The sequence below is a fragment of the Meleagris gallopavo genome, chromosome 3 (genome assembly GCF_905368555.1).
Source record: "Meleagris gallopavo chromosome 3, MGAL_WU_HG_1.1, whole genome shotgun sequence".
Lineage (NCBI taxonomy): Eukaryota > Metazoa > Chordata > Aves > Galliformes > Phasianidae > Meleagris > Meleagris gallopavo.
Genome location: NC_139406.1, coordinates 13,565,639 through 13,584,770, shown reverse-complemented (window position 1 = coordinate 13,584,770; position 19,132 = coordinate 13,565,639). Strand labels below are relative to the sequence as shown.

Here is a 19,132-nt window from a genome sequence, read left to right as displayed (position 1 = left end):
ATAGTGATTTTAAAAGTGCTTTGATACTATTTGAGAAATCAATGAATCAGTTCATCTTTTAAAAGAAGATTAGTTTTAACCTCAGTTTCTCTAGTAATACTGCTGGCTTTTCAACTTTTTTGACATCTGAACATCTCCAAACATGATGAAAGACAGCTACCTAAAAGGCAGAAGAAGCATTCCAGGAAAGGTAATGCATTTCTATTTCCACTCCTCCGACAGAATTGAGATGCACTCAGCCTTGAACTCCAACAGCGTTATAACATTATCCTCTCTAATTAAAAGATGGGATGAGATTAACCAATTTACTAAATTGTGACAAAGAGTTGGTGGAAACAATCATCTTTCTCTCAAGAGGTGGGAATAGGGAAAATGCCTGAGAATTTCAAGTGCTGTATTCTTACTATTTCTCTCTCAGCCTTTCCACAAAGGTACAGCATATACTTTAGATTTTGCTCCAAGTACAAAATAGGACATCTTTCTTTAGGATCTGAGATCTACTTGTAGAGGGATAGCAAAAAGTTCAGCTGATGCATGAGGAACTGGTGGATCTCAGAGCATGTTTTCAGCTCCCTGCTCTGCCACAGTTTTCCCAGGGAATTTCATTTTCCCATGCTTCAGTGCTCTGTTAGTAGAGATGGGATAAGAGCTCTTCTTTGCCTCACAGCCATTACATTAATGGTTTCATGGGGTGCTGTCAGGTTAATCCTGCTTGCCCCTCTGAAGTTCCTACTTTATACACAGGTATGTAAACAGTGAGAAGATTTAAAGATGGTACACACCTGTGAGAAAAAAACAGAGGCTCCTTCTTCTCAATTTGATAATCAGGCCTTATTTTTATTGCATGACTTACAATTTGCAGCAGTAACAATGGGTATTCTCAGGCCATTATTTCTGATGAGAGTATAAATGAGAATATAATTTTAATCTCATAATGAAATGGTGACAGATAAACTTAAACACAGTAACTCATAGAGAAATTCCCACAGAGACCAAGAGACAGAGGTGCCACGTTATCACAGGCAGACCTGGCAATGACACAAACAAGACTAATGTTTTTTTGCTATAAAATTTTTGTTGCAGTTGCTGATAACATTACCAAACTTTAAGCCACTTGGGTTAGGGTTTTCCATCCCAGATACTCGGCTAAATTTGATTTCTGTGGTTATCCTCTGAGGAACATTTGAGGAAATGGTTCAATTGAGTGTGAAGGAAGGAGGAAAATACACTACTTTTGCCATGGGATAATTTTTCACTGAGGTGCTTCTGACATAGGTCTTGAATCTTAACTCTCCCTTGATCTGAAATGCATGCTTTTCCTGACCTCGTGAAAATTATCTCCAAATCCTCCAACCCACAATCCCCTTAAAAAAACACACACGCCCCTGAGATTGTGCTTTCCACATCCTGTAAGCTGTTGAAATTTGGCAACTATGTTTCTCAGGGATTTCATTTCCACTGGGAATTCTTTCCTGGATTTCATAAGCAAGTTGTGTAAAACTTTTCTTGAAATTTCTTTGTTGCCTTATGCATGGGAACAGGGAGGCTGAAATTATGAGAGTCAAGTGAAGCACCAGGACAAGGAAAGGACAGGATGTTACATACTTGGCACTGACCTGCGATGCTGTGGAAAGTGAGACACACGTGGTATTTCTGATGAGAGAGTTGGAAGACTATAGTAGAATGGAAGCAAAGACAACCTGTTCCTCTCTAAAGTTAGAGTGGCAGAAGATAACAAAATAGAAAAGTTCCTCAAAACTAGACTCCAAAGCTCCTGAACTTGGCATAAAACTTGGCATTGTTCACTGTTATCTCTCCAAAGCTGTATAATGCACCAGTAAAAGGATGCCCTGACTGGTCCATACAGAGGACAGAAATTAACTATTAGTTAGCTAGATCTCCCTGTTAAATAAAGGTTTTTTTTTTTTGCTGCAGATTGTAGAAACAGGTTGGCTCTGTGTGGTATAAGTTTATAAATTCATATTTACATATACAAAGGTACAGCCTGTATATGTAGAAAAAATTACCAAAAAATAAAAATAATCTGTATTAAGAGTTGTAAAGTCGATGGCTGAGAAGTCACAGCATGCTTGAACGAGGGCTATCAGTGCAATACTGTAGCAATACCCTTGCATACATGAAATTCATAAGTCATCTTTAATCGCAGTTGCATTCTGCTTTCTTCTTTTGGGTATCCATCACATTAAAAATGGAAAAGAACCATAAGACAAGATGCTGAGAATTCCACGCAACTGAATGCTGCCCTGAAATAGTGCATGTGTCAGTAGGAGCTAAAGGATGCAGCAGTCACTTTTGAGATGCACAGTGTCATGGCTATGGTACATACAATGGGGATAGCACTATTCCTTTCCCAAGTATGTTTTATGATTATTGATATGTCAGCATTTCTTTTTTTTTTTTTTTCCCTTTCATAAAAGCACTTGAAGGCTTTAATGACAAAAATGATAGAGAGACTTATGCATGCCCATAATTAACGCCAGTTTGTTTCATGTTAGAAGGATGGCAGTCTTTGGGTGCTGAATGAGGCAGAGGTCCTGGGAAAAATTACCTGTCATCATGTTATTGAAGAATGAATACATGCAAGGAAGGCTTCTGCTAGTTTGCCCAAACAACCTTAAGCCTGATGTTCTCAATCCCATTCATTTTTTCATCTTCATCTTTAATGCATTTTATCATTCATGGTAGGATGCTTATGTACAGTTTTCCTCTTATAACTGTACAAAAGAAAATAAAATCCTGAAATATCCTCTTTGAGTTTAGAATTAATAGAATTACTAAATATCATTTTTAGGCCTGCAAGTGATCCAGTTATGACTATACTTCTGTTTCAGTTGTACTTGATAGAAGAGGGATGATTTGGAATAGCTCTACTGATTCCAGATATTTCGTATGTTGGTGTTGTTACATCATGCAATATATTAGATGTACATGCTATTACAATGGATCCATTGGTGTATTCTCATCAGTGTGAGATCAGAATAAAGCCTCAGAGGGGTTATGAAAGCTATTCAAAGGCTATCTATCCTTTTACTGGTCATTGTTATACTGCAGTTTTCTGTGTTGGCTTCTTCTATGGGCTGCAGAAAATGGCAAAACTGTGACAACAGAAGCAAAAGACAAGTGCAAAACGGCTAAGATGGCAGTTAGCTTCACTTGTTAGATTTTTGATAGATTTTGCAATGTGAAGGAAGACCAGGGAACAGTTTTGGAGGATGATAATGAAGCAACAATTGCAAACATTAGAGAGAGAAAACTGAAGAAGAGTGAGATAATCTGGAAGTCCTGTTCTGAAGACTTACCAAGACCAATGATGCAGTCATGTCCTCTGCACTAGCGACTGGCAGAGTCCCATTGCATAAGAGTGTAGAGAATGACTGCAAAGGCTTCATCACAGATACCTGTAGCTCTCTCCATGAAAAAAAAAAGGGCAGCTAGTTTTTTTTAATTTCATTTCTGACTTAGTAGATTTTGACTGCACAAAGCTAAATCCTTTTCCTTCCATGACACATAGAGATGGCACTGCTCTTCTGGAGTGGTGATATGACAGAAACTGAACATTGTTGGTTTTGAGACAGTTTACCATACTTATTTCATGGAGGAAGAGGGAACTGCTTGCAGGAAAGTGGCAAGCAGAAAAACAAGTAAGCACAAATAGCATGAAAAATGGAACAGATATTTATCAGGGAGGAAGAAGAAAATATAGAAGGAAAGTGGGGGAGGGAAGGAGCCTGTCAGCCAGATCTTCAAAGACTACCATGTATTATGAGCGACTGGTTTCTGGAGGTAATAGAAGTAGATCATCCAATTTTATTTACTTTGAGGTTTCCCATTCATGTAGAAAAATGTTGATTTTCCTCTTTATCCTTTAATTGAGCCACCTCTGGGGGAAAAAAAATACAGAATTAAGTTACCGAATTAAGTTACACAAATAAGGTCCATTGTAGTCAAACAAGTTTTGCAGACGCAAACATTACTCAGAAGCTTGCAAAACTTAGAACTGTGAAAGATTCATATGTTCCAAATCACTACTTTTGCAGTATTTCTTTTGCCTTCTGAATACAGCTTCACAGTGTCTGCATAGTTCTGCTGTGATTAACCTGGAGACAGAAAAGTTTCTTTGGCCACTGTCTCAAGTGATGACAAACTTATTTTTGAGCAATCATCTGCACTGTCTGCACTGAAAAAATTGCAAATAGTGTAAATAATTTTAAAGAATATTGTCTTCAATAGTCAGCCATACACTGCATAGATTGCTGGGTATTTCATACTCTTCAGCAGCACCAATTGCTATCATATTTTTAACTCCTGTAGTGTTGGTGGCATGAGTGAATCAGGCCCAAGTTGTTGCTTCTCAGGCATTCAACACGCATCAATATTGAGGTGATTTAGTTCAGTGTACTTCTGAAGTTCTGAGGTCAACAACTCTTTCTGCAATTGGGAGGACTGACAGATAGCTTGTGATTAGTAAATATATTAAATTAATCTGTCCCTGCTCCCGTTCACAGGAATCAGTGATTAATCCCCGCCATGCTTTCATATGTTCACATGAAAAAGTTTTTTTTTATTTACTTCTGTTTCACTTTTCTGCTGGTTCAACAATGACAAGCTGCAGAGAAGAATAACTTCGTGCATCAGTACAGGTTAGGAGCTGACCTGCTGGAGAGGAGCTCTGCAGAAAAGGATCTGGGTGTCCTGGTTAACAGCAGGTTGGCCATGAGCCAGCGGTGTGCCCTTGTGACCCAGAAGGCCAATGGTATCCTGGAGTGTATTAAAAAGAGTGTGGTCAACAGGTCAAGGGAGGTGATTCTCCCCCTGTGTTCTGCCCCAGTGAGGCTGTATCTGGAACTCGTTCTGGGCTCTTCAGTTCAAGAAAGGCAGGGAGCTACTGGAGAGAGTGCACTGAAGGATCACAAAGATAATGAGTACCTGGAGCATCTCCCTTATGAAGAAAGGCTGAGACCAGGGACTGTTTGGCCTGGAGAAGAGAAGACTGAAGGGGGATCTTTTCAGTGCTTATATAGCTAAACAGAAGAGTGGAAGGAGGAACCTCATGGGAAACTACAAAAGAGGTGGTAGCCACTTTGTCCATCCATGGTGATGATCTCTCACTTCCTCTATTAATACATGTAATGTGACTTTTTATTTATTCCTAAGATATGACACCACTGATAATGTGGTATCCATCAACAGGGTTAGAAGAGGGCTTTTTTTCAGTTGCCATGCTTTGCACAAAAGCAAATAAACATCATTAAATATGGCTTGTTTGGTAGGAACATGTGGAATGAAACATTCTGGATCTAATTCATCCCAACTATAAACATGGTTGACATTAAGTGACTTACAGCAGTTGTATATTTGATTCAGGATGGCTACTGGAAGGAAATTATTTGTTTATTTTAGACTTTTATTTCAAAATGCTATGCAAATGCAATAGCCTGGCCCTGTGGTATTTTGGTGGTGTGGGTTAGTTGGTTTTATTTATTTATTTATTTATTTATTTATTTTAAGGGGGGGGAAATAAAACATTATTCTCTACCCATGTAAGTAGAATGAATGGTTTACTTCTAGTTGGTATTAGCAGGGATTTAATTTCTTTGAGGAAAAATTCTTTTGTAACCTAGATTTGTTCATTGGTTTGTTCAGAGGAGCGAATTTTTTTCCTTCCAAAAGGAAACACTGTCAGTTTTCTTTCTGTATTGCACTCTGCTACATTTCCAAGTTGTTCTTTCATTTCAACTATCTGTTCTTCTGCCACAACATCAACAGACATGGGCGGCAAAGACTTCTATTTGTATTTTTGAGTAGTACATCTGTATATGCAGCTATTGAAAGCAAGAAAGAATGTAAAACTATAGAAAGATACTTATCCAATTTAGCTAGATCAGTAAAAGAGCTGTGTTTCCCTTCAACCACAAAACTATTTAGAAGACCTATTCAATTGTAAAGCAGAGAGGGGGAGCTGTAAGGAATGGATGTCCAATCTTCTGGCTTGCCCGGACAACACTGAGCGAACAGGAATTGTCTTGGGTCACATATGAAATATATAATATTGTTAACATATATAAGTTACAAAACTTATTTTTTATGTATTTTTAATAGAGCATAAAAAACAGAGCAAGAAAAACTTAGGACTAATAGGATATTTCACCTTGTTTTTGTGACAATAATGCACTTGTCTTGTTCAATGGACGTGGCTGCAATTCTTAGTGAGTTCTCAAGGTGTTTGTCAGAGATTTTTGTTGAAATATTAATTTTCCCGTGCTTCATCCTTGAAAATAAATGTGTACACTGCCATAAAGTGATGGCATGAATAAGGAGTGATTGTGAGGTAAGGAATGCTATTATCTCATAAGATAGAGCTTATAAACTTCTAGTAAAGGGACATGACTAATTTTTATTTTGAGTTGAATGACATTTGCACTCAATACACTCCATTTGAAAATTCAAGGTGATGTATTTATGTCGACTGAAAATGGAGTCACAAATATACCAAAAAAATTGATTTTTGGTTTTGGAAATCTTGAAATCTATTCTCAAATTCCTTTATCAAAACTAAAGCATGTCTGCATATTTTTCTACTGTTTATGGGACTGTGTTTAGCCAACAAATCAAAATGTGTGAAATTATTTGCAACAACTTAAGCTTGCTATAATTTAAGTTTCATTTCATAATGCCATTATGGTTTGAAACATAGCACAGGCACATATTTAACTCATTTAAATGAGCAGTCAATTCCACCAAAAATGCAAAATCTGTGAGCCACGTTTTGTCACAAATTTTCCTTTTGATTCCATAAAGGACATGATTTCATTTAGCAAATCATAAAATCTTTTAAGCATTTTACTCCTGACTTAGCCACCTTCCATCAGAAAAGTAAATGATGTCCCCATAATTAGCATCCATACTTTTTAAGAATCTCCTGGAATTGACGATGATTCAATCCATTGGATTTTATGAAATTCACAGCTTTGATGACAATTTGCGTGAAATTGTCCATATTTAAATCTTTCACATACAAATTTTCTTGATTTATGATGCAGAGATAATTCATCAGATGTGTTTCCAGTGATGATTTTATCATCCTTTAATATCATAAAATTAATAGTTCCTCCCTTTTACCAACAATTGCCAGGGCAGCATCAGCAGCTATGCCAGATATGTTGATAAAGACTAAAGAAAATTTCTTTAATGTAATTTTTACTGCTTCATACAAATCAAAAGATTTAGTTGTTTTTTAATGGCACCAAAGAAGCCACTTCTTCAGTGACATTATATTTATTATCAATATCTCTAATGTAAATGGCAAGTTGAGCTGCATCTGTAGCATCAGTACTTTCATCTATCGCCAAAGTAAAAAAATTGAAATTAACAGCTTCACTCTCCAAATTTCTTTTCACATATGTTCCTCTTTCTTCAGTTCACCTGGCTATAGTTTGGTGACACAAACTAATTTTAGAAAAATCCATTTTTTTAAAAAATCAGGACACCTTATATTTGCCTTGCTTTCCATACATTGCTTAATGAACTCAGCATTGGTAAATGGTTTTGATTTCTTTTTTTTTTTTTTTTTTTAGGTCAGATTTGCTACCACAAAACTAGCTTTTATAACAGAGCCCGTTAGAGTTTTTAAAAAGATTTTGTTAGGATGACAGACTGACTTTCTTTAAGTTACTTTGTCTATGTTATGGAACACTGCTTGATATGCCCCAAATTTGGCAGCATGTTTCCACATACAATTTCTACATATTTCCATGTGCACATGTAGAGTCTCATGATATCCAGAAGAGGAAAAAAGATGAAATCAAACTGTTTTTGTTTATAGGCCCTGGCAGGGGGCAGGAAGGGTAGGCAAGGAGAGAGACAAAGACCATGTTATTTCAGGGTACCTCTTAAAGACTTTTGGGTTTGCTAGGCCCTATTACCTCACTAAATCTTGGCAGGTGAAGTAAGGTGGACCTCAAAGACCAATGACTTGCATACACAATTAAGGTAAAGTGTTTGCATCTAAAAATAAAGGGTCATTTGTGGTGACTGGCACAATATACCAATATACATGCAGAGTCAGTTTTGGTGATGAGCAACCAGAATAGCTGCATAAAGCCCCAAAGCCTGAGGACATTCCACCAGGCTGAGTTAAGAAATTATAGGTCATCTAATGTAGGAATTAAAAGATGGGTAGCTTATTCTCTGCCTAGAGTCCCTGCAGGCAAATGTCCCTGCATAAATGTATGGATCAATTAAATTGCTTAACAATAACTATTGTGGCATTACTGCTTTTGTTAGACTAGAGTCAGTAGTTGCAGTAATGAACATCATATACAGTTTTAAGTCTTGACATTGTAAATTCCCTCAGGTAATGCCCTCAGGTTTGATCCAAAGTGGGGCTTTGATGCTGCAACACTGAGTGTTATATTGTGGAGCTTTAATGTGGCTGGCCTAAGGTAAGCAGGCACCTCTGCTAAGTGCCTTGGCCCTGTACAGGTATGTGGGAAGAGCTAGGTACACCAGGATCAGGTAATTAGCTTTCTATTAGGAAATGCTGAGGACACTGTAGGATCTTCAGCAGCACGTAGCCACCTGTTATGCCCTTTTTTTTTTTTTTTCCAAAACAGAACTTGTCTCTCTCTTCTAAAACATGACAGAAGAATAGGTGGAGGTGGCTTTTTGAACAGGAGCCTGATGATTAAAGCGCTCCCTCAGGCTGTGGGAAATCTAGCTTAGTTATTGCCTTTGCCAGAGGGAACTCAAATTCACCTCCCAGAGAGTTCCCTAAATATATGCCTATTTGCTCTCTGCAGTGCAGGTCTGATGTGGAATTAGAGAGATGAACATGAGCTAGGCTAGAAATCAAGACGGTGTTCCCAGAGAGCCCAGGGCCCTGCGTTCAGCTTCAGTCTCCAAGGGCTTTGTTAAAAATGCCTTTGCAAGGAAGAGAGTAGGAGCCTCCAAGATCTTAGAGAAAAACATGACTTTCACCTTTGATGCTACATAGCTATACTTGTTCCTGCTCTCTCAAACACTGATCAGCTTGAATTCAAGAGAAACAATCCAATGAGAGGAGGAAACAGCATATAGTTGAGAGGCTGGGGCGGTTTGTGACAGATGAAGGATGTGCATTTGAACTGTCTAGGGCTGGCTGTGGCCTTGTGGTGGCAGGTAGATCCTGAGTTCCTTTCTTGATAGCAGAGTAGTCTGACAGCGGAGCCATGAATGATACAGCTACAGTATCTAGAAAGACAGCAATAGCTGCTGCTGCCTGTTCTATGATGTATGGTGTGCTGGGTGTTCTGCGAACTCCTGATTAATCAAGGCTGTGAGGAGGGGAGAAGAAGGACAATTTCCTGGATTTTACTGGGTTCAAGTAGGCGATACTCAGCCCTATTGAGGCTGAGGTGCAACCATGGAAGGGCAGAGCTTTAGGTCTCCTGACAACTGTAGCTTCACAGGCAGAGGCACCTATAGAATACAGGCGTTAATAGCAGCTGAAGCAGGGCTTACAGACCCACAGTCTTGAGGTCTGGTCAAATTTAGGTATTGTGGTCATTCTTGGATCTATATTCTTGTCCTGTATCTGATCATTAGAAGAATTATGCCACATGTGAACTTGTACCATAATATTTGGGCTACATGAAGCAGTGTAAAGCTAACCTTTGCTCTTGATAAATTTCTTGACAATATTTCTCATAGCAGCAAGTGCTGACAGAAGCAAATGTGAATGCTGAATAAGGTACTAGATGGACAACTTTAGCAGGGTAAATCTACCAATTCAGTAGGTATAGTGCTTTTCAACTCAGAGTCCATTCAAACTTTTACTGACCTGTGACTGAATTCAGCATGCTGCTCTAGCCACTTTGCTGGGTTGTTACTTCTTGCAAACTAGCATCTGAAATCAAGCAGCCACAGTGAAGACAATGATACTTGAGAAGGGGATTGCCTAGCCATTATGTTTAAGTATTATAGTAGAACAAAATAACGAAGTCTAAATCCACACCTTTGGCACTGACCGTGTATCCATGTGTTATCAAACATCATCAGGCATTGTGCTTTCCAGTACTCTGAGATCCTTTGGAAACAGAGAGATTTAGATCATGTTCCAAATACCAGCATTGCCTGAAAGAAATATTTCTTTGTTTGCAATAATTAGAACTTTGGATTGATTTTATAAAGTGAAGTTTGTACGTGGTCTTTAAAGCATACCCAGCTGATCCATCACTTACAAACAGGGCTCAGCAAAAATAAGGATGTTTTCTTCCTATGAAAATCTACATTTAGCATGAGCTACTACAAAACTAAACATGTTAACTAGTTATAATAGAGTCACAGCATATCCCTAGTTGGAAGGGACCCGCCAGAAGCATAGAGTCCAACACCTGGCTTCACACAGGGCCACCCAAAATCCAAACCCTATGTCTGAGAGCGCTGTCCAAACACTCCTTGAACTCGGGCAGCTCAGGGCCATGTCCTCGGCCTTGGGCAGCCCATTCCATGCCCACCGCCCTCTGGTGCAGACCCTGTCCCTAACCCCAGCTGCCCTCCCCTCACACAGCTCCATGCCGTTCCCTCGGGCCCTGTCACTGTCACACAGAGCAGAGCTCAGCGCTGCCCCTCCGCTCCCACAGTGAGGAGGCTGTTCTTTAGGAGCAACAACAACAACAACAACAACAACAACAAAATGGGGGAAAAGACTGTTCAGAAATATATTTTGGTTGTATACAACTACCCATTTCTCAGGTTCTGAACTGGCACAAGGAAGTTGTAGCTCAGAAGCTCCATCTGGGATCCAGCCAGCCACAAGTCAAATTTTTGCATAGTCTTCCCCCCTACATAAGTTACTGTAGCTTCTGCTTTTAGTCACTGGAGAGACAGAACCATATCTGCAATGACATTTATTTCACGCTAAAGCAAATTTTTAAATAGGTCAGATGAATCACGCTCTGGAAGTGCAGTTGTCTGAAGTTATCTGAGAGGAATCCTGCTGTTCATAGATTCACTCTTGTCCTGTAGCCAGCGAGAAGTATCTCTCCTGTGGTATTGGTGCAGTTATGACTCCAAGAGTTCAGCTGGAGGGAGGGACTATGGTTCCCTGTCGAAAGCATTCTCTGGCTAAAATTCCAAATCAGATGCAATTTCAGATGAGATAGTAAAGAATAAAGTCATCTTCCCTCATCAAAACACTTCTAAGCCACCCTGTTGCAGGCCTCCAGCTATCAGCTAACTGTACTAGTTGTCAGACTACAGGTTGTTAATGAAAGTCCTGCCCAAACTACTGCTCTTTGTATTACCTGCTGCGTTACATCTTTACTGTAGTCATGGTGCCTGAAGCTTTTTTTTTCTTTTCTCCAGAATCATAATCAATAGCAAATGATACAGCTGTGACAGGAATTTTCTGAGTAACTGTCATTCCTGCTAAAATTCATGAAACCTTTTTACAAATATTTGGCAGTTGTCCAAATACTCATACAAGGGCAAAAAAAAAAAAAAAAAGAGTAATATGATCCTACAAATCATATTAATGAGCTGAAGTCAGCACTCCAAATTCATGTTTTTCTCTTTTTTCCCTCTCTTTTTCTTTTCTTTTTTGATAAATTTGATCCACAATACCTTGTATGTAGCTGTAGTAAAGGCCCAAACTCCCTTTTTCCAAGCTCCATTGTCAGTAGCATGTGTGCGTGTTTGCATGAATACGTGATAACTATAATCAACAAATGCATTTGAAGTGTAGCATAACTTTGTCAACAGTGCTTGCCAATTCTGTTAGCTCCTTTTAATCCACGAGGTGCTTTTGAAGGTTAAAGTATTATATTGTGTGTGGGGATATAAGTAGTAGTAGATGTAAGTTAGTGAATGCGTACTGAACCGTAACAGGCTAATGAATCTGCTTCACATCATTTGAATGGTAGCTTTCTATTCATTTAATCATGATCTTGGATTAGAAATAAGTTTTTAAATGACCTGCAAGCTGATAATATACAGACAATTGTCCAGGATGGCAACTGTCCAGGATTGCCAGGAATATTCAGCTAGAAAGCTCAAGTTTAACAGTGGAGAGACTACCACCTCCTGGTATTTTAGACATATAGGCAAAAACTGTCCAATCTGGGTGGCTCAAGTTACCTGGGGCCATATGTAGAGTCTAGACTGCTCTTAATCCAGTGGCATTATTATTAATAATAATAAACACAAATGCATTTTATGGGATGCTTGTATGTGAAAGCCTTTGGGCGTTTCACAAAATACAACAGTTATTTTCCATTTAAAAAGCACAACATACCCCCAATGAAATTGGAAACTGGCAAGAGAGCAAAAAATACCTACTAAACACCTCACAAAACACAAAAGATAGAGCAACCACCCACAATTCACTGGATTTCTACACATGCCAACCCCTCCTAGCCATACTGACATCAGAAGGAGATGATATTTTTCATGATATCAGTGGGAGAAAGATCAAACTTAAAGTTTGGGAGGTGTCTCTGTTAGAGAATATGGATAGAAATGCACTCAGCTGTACTTGCACAGGTTGAACAGAAAGCTGCATTTCTATCAGCTAGCTGTAGCTGGGCTACTGATATTGCTGCCCTTTAGAATTTAAACTTTCTTTTGCTGGAGGATGAGGATACAGGAGCTCTGTATGTTGAGACTGGGAGCTAGTTTTAAGGCTGAGATCAGCATTTGAGATCTCTTGTGGTGTGAAGGAATTCTGAACCACCTCCTTATGGTTTTCCTTGATGTTTTACTCTTTGTACGTATGCTAGTAATCTCTTATCTCAGTTAAACTATGATCACAATAATCTTTGATTGTAGGGGAGATTTTTCAAATCTCCAGAGTTGATTAAAAAGGTTGGTTTTTCAAAATGGTTGGCACACTGGAGATGTAACAACTATTCATTGGATTAAAATAGAGTTATATCAACAGAAAAAAAAAAAGAAAAAGAAAAAAAAAGTTGTACCTCTTTTAAAATGTCTGCAGTTCTTCCTTAGGCTTGTAAATCCTCATGTATGTAAACCACAGTCTTATGTGGTGAAACTTCTTTAGCAGAATTTTTCAGCTTTGTAATATGCTGCTTCTCTTCTGGTTGTTCTGAGTAAGGATATGGCCTGAATTTACCATGTTATCTAAAAAACATCCTCTTCTCTCCCCGCAAAATAACTTTCATTTGCCACAGTGGTAAACAGCATAGTTTTTCCTATTTTAGCAGATAGTACCTTCACAACATTGCATACTGGAGCAGATCAAAGCAAAATAACATTGGTGCCACAAAATGAAAAGGAACAGATATCACAAAGCTTGCATTTGTTCAATGCAGGAAGGGAGAATAAAGATTCCAAATGAATTGGGGAATAAAAGCACAATCATTAAGAAGGTGGCCTTTGGTGTGGTCACCTCTGTTGAGATTCAGTCTAACAGAACATCGTTGTTGTCTCTACTTGTTCAGTAATGGCCCCACCCTATTCATTTGTGTAGAAGAATGGATCAAAGTGAGCTTGAAGATAGAGTTTATAAAAACAGAAAACTCATTTTCTCATATGCTCTTTGGCGCCTGAGGCAGAGGTATTGATTGTAAAGCAACCGAAACAAGCTAAGCCATTCTTGCCTTCTATATGTTTGAACACTTGTAATTGTGCAATAGGTAATGAAACAGCCCAGAATGACGCACAGAGTACAGCACAAATGAGAGACAAAAGGAGCTGAATTGTTTAAATAAGGCAAGGCTGTGAAATTGAGATTCAGATGGGATTTTGTTTTAGATGTTTCACAAAAAAAGGGGAAAAATCATTAACTTGTTGAGTGCTTTTGTCTTAACTGTCAGTTCATATAGCAACTGGATACTGTGTAAATAAAGTTTTGTTTTGTTTTAAATGAGAAGAGTCAGTGCACAATTACATGGGCCCATTAACTTGTCTGTTACAAAACTGACTTATGCCAGCTCCAAAAGGACGTTAAGGAGAAAATGCAAAATATATATTGTAATAGTGTTCATCTCTTCTGTGCTCCTTATGGCCTGTGTGAGTCATCTTGTGCAGCGTGGCATGACTTTGAGGGTTCAAAGAGGGACTTAGTGATTTCAGAGACTCTAAAAATAAGGTTAATAAACAGGTGCTCTGCAGAGGCCCATTGTATTTCCCATAAGGTATGATTCAAGGTCATTTGCAGACTTATTTGCAGTTAAAGTTTGTATTATGTGTATTGTCTAGCCCTAATGGTTTTGTACAATTTTGCTTCTGTTTGCCTGTGCACCAACTTAACTGTTGTAGCACGTATCTACTCCAACTCATCTCCTGTCCACAGGACTGGTTTGTGGACGGCCTGTCTGACATGCTCAACAGTCCGCTAACCTCCTTTATGTGCCCAGGCATGCTCAGACCTACATGTTTCAGCTGTGTCAGCACCTCTGTGTACTGCTTTGCTGCTTGTATGGTCATGAAGATAGTTTTGAAGATGGCTTTGAGGTTGCCCTCTGCGGGATGCATGGTATACACAGAGTGGACAGATCTGTTCAGAGATGAAAGTGCTTCTCCTGAGATATCTTTCTCTATTTGAGAGTGGAATAAATTCTGCAGACATGAGATGCCCCAATAGTGGTGCAATTGTATCATCACTAGAACTGATCCCAGCCTTACTACTGCTGTTTTCCTAGTACAAACCAACTTCTTAAATTCACTTTGCATTGCTGTGGCAGTGTAGAGGAGCCTCAGTGAGGAAATAAATGATATTTACACCTAACTGAATGTTCTGTTCAACCCTAATGCATTAAAAAGTAGTGAGAATGTAAGAAGGAACTAGGCTCCAACTTGTGCAAGAAGAGTTCATTATCAAACCTCTCCAGCCCCTCCCTTGGATTCACCTGGATTTATTTGCTTCTTCAGTAAGATAAATTGTACTCGCTTTCCAATATGCTGACTTTAAGGTAAGGAAGGAAAAACAGTCAAATCAGATATGTTCTTTTTTTTTTAATTTTAATTAAATCATGTGTATTTGAAGGTGGTGACAACTGTGCTTCAGTCTCCTCTTGTTCATCCTGTACTCTGGGAAAAGTTCCAGTCTGATTTTTTCTTTGCTCATGACAGAAAGCTTGTATTGGTTTCCTAGCCCTATAATAAATAATGAATTCTGTCATCAGCTGTAATAGTATAATGAAATTTCAACAGTTACACAACACGCAATGTTCTTGTCTTTTAAAGTCCACAGCCGAATGGCTACAGCTCCTGCTGGGGAAGGTGAGAGATTTGTATGGCACAGAAACTTTCCTTTGGATGAGAGTGGATTTGCTGTTACTGAGAGCTCCCATTATGCCTCAAGGGGCTCAGCCCTGCTTTTTGTTTTCTCTAGCAATGTGAGATTTGCCACGTCAACACAGATGATTAAGATTTCATGGCTGGTATCCTGCCTCTAGCTAAATTTAAGGCACTGTAGTTCATAGACAGATGAAGTCCTACTGATTCAATTCTCCACACTTCTACTGCTATAGTTAACTTTGCCAGTGCATTGTCCAGTGTTCTCCCCTCCTCTCTGGTCACTGAATGTGTAGAGAATGTCATTCAAACACTGCAGTGTATAAAGGGGAGAATAGATGTTGTAATTGCCATACTCATGTTGGTAGAAATGAAGAATAGCCATTTCCAAGCTTCTTCAGGGATAGTTTTCCGCCCTTAGACAAGCAGCTTGAATTCTCCCTGCAAGTTCCATCTGTTGAATGATTCTTCCCTTTCCTAAATCCATCAATAGCATATACCTTCACAATGACTGTACCTGAAAGACTCTGGTGTAAATAAGCCCACAAAAGGCAATATCTTGAGGTTTTTATCTATGACTCAATCTTATCTTTGAGTTGTTTATTGTAAGGGGTCAATCATTTTTCTTTTTGGTGCCTTCACTGGGGATTAAATTAATTAAGCAGTGTTTTCTTTTCCGGCTTTGTCACCTTGTGGCCCTGTGAAAAAGAATGTAAAATTGGGTGTTGAAAAAATGATTCCTATGTAGCTGTATATTGCATTTGTGTGATGCAACTTGGGAGATTCAGAGAAAAAAGAGAATCACAATGTTTACACTCTGCTTATACTCAGTTGCTGGAGTAGCAGTGACTTTATCAGCTATTTATTTAACTTAACTCTGTACTGGGAGTCAATTCAGTCCTTAGTGAGCCACAAAGTTATTAACCACAATGAAAATAAAAGTCTTTCCCTTCTCTTATCCATATTCTGCAGCAGAGAGTGAAAACTTTCCTTGCACAGCTTTTTCTTAAAGTGGTACCTGCATTTGGTTGCTGGTGCATGTAATTAAATCCCTTTGACCGATGGAGAGCATTTAGACAACACTGTTTTACTGTGCATTAGGGGATAATATGGGTGGATAAAATCTCCAAGCTGCAGTGAACAAGAAGCTTGAAAACATGCTACGTTTATTTCAGCCTCTGGAACTAAGGTTATGGGCTAACCTAAGGTTACGGGCTTTAGGGTCAGGTGCAGGAAAGATTTATTGCCACAGATACTTGTTATGATTATAAATGCCCTTCATCTGGCAAGCTGAAGGAGAACCTCTTATTCTGATGGAGATGGTTGTACGCTTTGCTGTTTTAGTGTGAAGCTGTTCTGTGCCCTTCTCTGACGAAGCCTATGCTGTATATGTAGTTCAAGAGTATCTAGGAACACCAAATAGGGACTGGATCATGTGATAGATATTGTATAAAACAACAACAACAACAACAACAACAAAAAACAACAGACAAAAAAACAAAACAACATTTGGTAACTTAAAATCTGTGATTCAAATGGCACTGAACTTGGAGACTTAAAAGTGAGAGGTATTTGATCATTTTCACTGGTGGTAATTAATAACTATAGGGGAACTTACCAAATTAGCATTAAGAACAGGAAAATGGACTTTTTTGAATGGCCTTTTGACTTTGCTTTGTGAAGACATTCATCTGTCCATGCCACAATATTTCTTCAACTTACACAATGCCTAGTTCTTAGGAATCTAAGCTTTACAGCCAAAGGTAAGTCTTTATTCCTTTCTGTATAACTTCGGAATGTCAAATTAGATAAAGGACAGAGTCATGGCATAAAAAATCAAAGATATTAAATGCCTATATTTTTAATGACTATCAATAGCTGGCTGGAGAAGAGGGACCCTACTGATGTTGTGCTCCTATTAGAATTCCCTATTCCCTCCTGTTGAGGTGAGGAGCATGCATTAATGATCAATCCCTTACCTAACAGCCATCTAACCAGTCAACACATGTAGCTCCAAATGAGCTGCAGCATGCACTATTGATCGTGCAGGCCACCGCATGAGTGTATGGAAGAGAATGGAGGAGTACTGTGATTACAAAGGAAAGTGGTTGTAATTGGAGGATGTAAGACACATATATGCAGAATACTCAGCTTGATCAGTTGTGTTGCTTGTAAAACAGGTAATTGACCTTATGCCTATTAGTTCCCTAACTCTTCACCCAATTCTGTGAGGGCTGCAAAAACAATAGAGCGAATGTTAATCTACTGAATCATTGTTGACTATACTGTACACATTTTCCTTATTTGGACAGATATTTTTGTTTAGGTATGCTGAGAATCCACAAGGCAGCTAGGTACTAAGCTCTAAGACACTCAGGTGTCTCAAAAGACGTGTAGAACATTTGCTCCAAGGTTCATGAACTAGATATTTAAAAATAAGTCCAAAGAATTTAGATGTGGGATTTGGGACTGAACTCCCTTGGGCTTCTTTACTCTGTAAAGCCAAGATATTCAAACAATCTCAACTAAATTAGGATAATTGGAGTCCTTCATCTTACCCCTGCAGCAAATCAATTATACCAGCCTAATGCATGTACTATTCAACCACGTCAGGGATCTTTGTTAATTGAGTGGGAATAAAGAATTAATCATTAGTATCTCTGTTAAGAAGTTCGTGTTTACCATCAACATGGCCGGTAGATGTGCAGACGTTAGCTCAATGTGAAATTATAGTTACACATCATCTTGCACTTGACCAATTTATTAACCCAAGTCTAATAGGCCTTTGGGACTGCATTTGGCACAGGGCTAGAGATTTCAAGATGTACTGTTCTTTGTTTACTGAATGTGGTTGAGATAACATACCAAAGAGAGAGAACTATGATTCAGGATTCAGTTTAGTTACAGACTTGGAGCTTTGAGGTGCTGTTAAGGCTCAGGTGCTCTCTTGAGTACAGTGAAACTTCATCTCTCACTGACGTATATGACAAAATCCTATGTCAGGTGATACAGCATTGCTAAGCAGCTCTCCAGTTGGAGACAGGTGAGCTGAGCTTTACTGCCAGATAAGTCCAGAAGAGACATGAAATCTGCAGTTCTCTGGAATAAACTTCCTGCTTCTTACTTTCCTACAGCAAATGTTGCAGGAGTCAGAGAAATACTTTTCTTCTTTTGCCATTTTTCCTTTGATTTTGATGCTATAGAGTAAGGAAATTCAGTCAAGTTCCAAATTAGACAGAACGGTTCCAATTAGTATGTGTGTGTGGTCACATGACATGCTTAGAAAAGTGCAACCCTGCTCTCCCCCTAAAAAATAAAAACATCTATGCTCCGTGTTTCTTTAGGGGAATGTATGAATGAGTTATTGTAAACTTTTTACTCAGTTCTTTTTCACTGGATTATGTTTGAAAGGCTTTGTGGAACAGATATTTCTATATTGTTTCACTGTTTGTATTATTTCCCTGTTGTTTGCCTGGTGCCAGCATCTCATCCAGATTCAACAAGAGCCTGATAAATGAATTCTGACTGTCCTGTGGCAAGAGCTCCAGGATGGGCTGAAGCCAAGGACATCTTGCAACTATTAGTAGTGTTTAACAATTTTTTCAATGCTGTTTTCAATTGGAAAAGTCAAAGAAGATTTATATGAGTAATGTTGATTGTTGGAATATATTGTGTTTTGCTCTTTGACACAGAACAGATAAATGCAGAACACCTACCCTAAGTGATCATCTATGAGTATTTGTCCATAAGACTATTATGAAATATAGAGATGTTATATGAGCATTTCCCTCCCCCCTAAGGAAAGGTGGCTCTGTCACTAGCACAGCTAATTATAGTATTTAGAAGCAACATCATCTAGAAATAGAGAATACATTAA

General features: G+C 38.7%; 1 long non-coding RNA gene across 1 annotated transcript in view; it reads left to right on the top strand.

The window, feature by feature from the left end:
• Positions 1-19,132, top strand: part of LOC104910124 (uncharacterized) — a 220,871-nt gene that overhangs the window by 18,921 nt on the left and 182,818 nt on the right. The window lies entirely within an intron of this gene.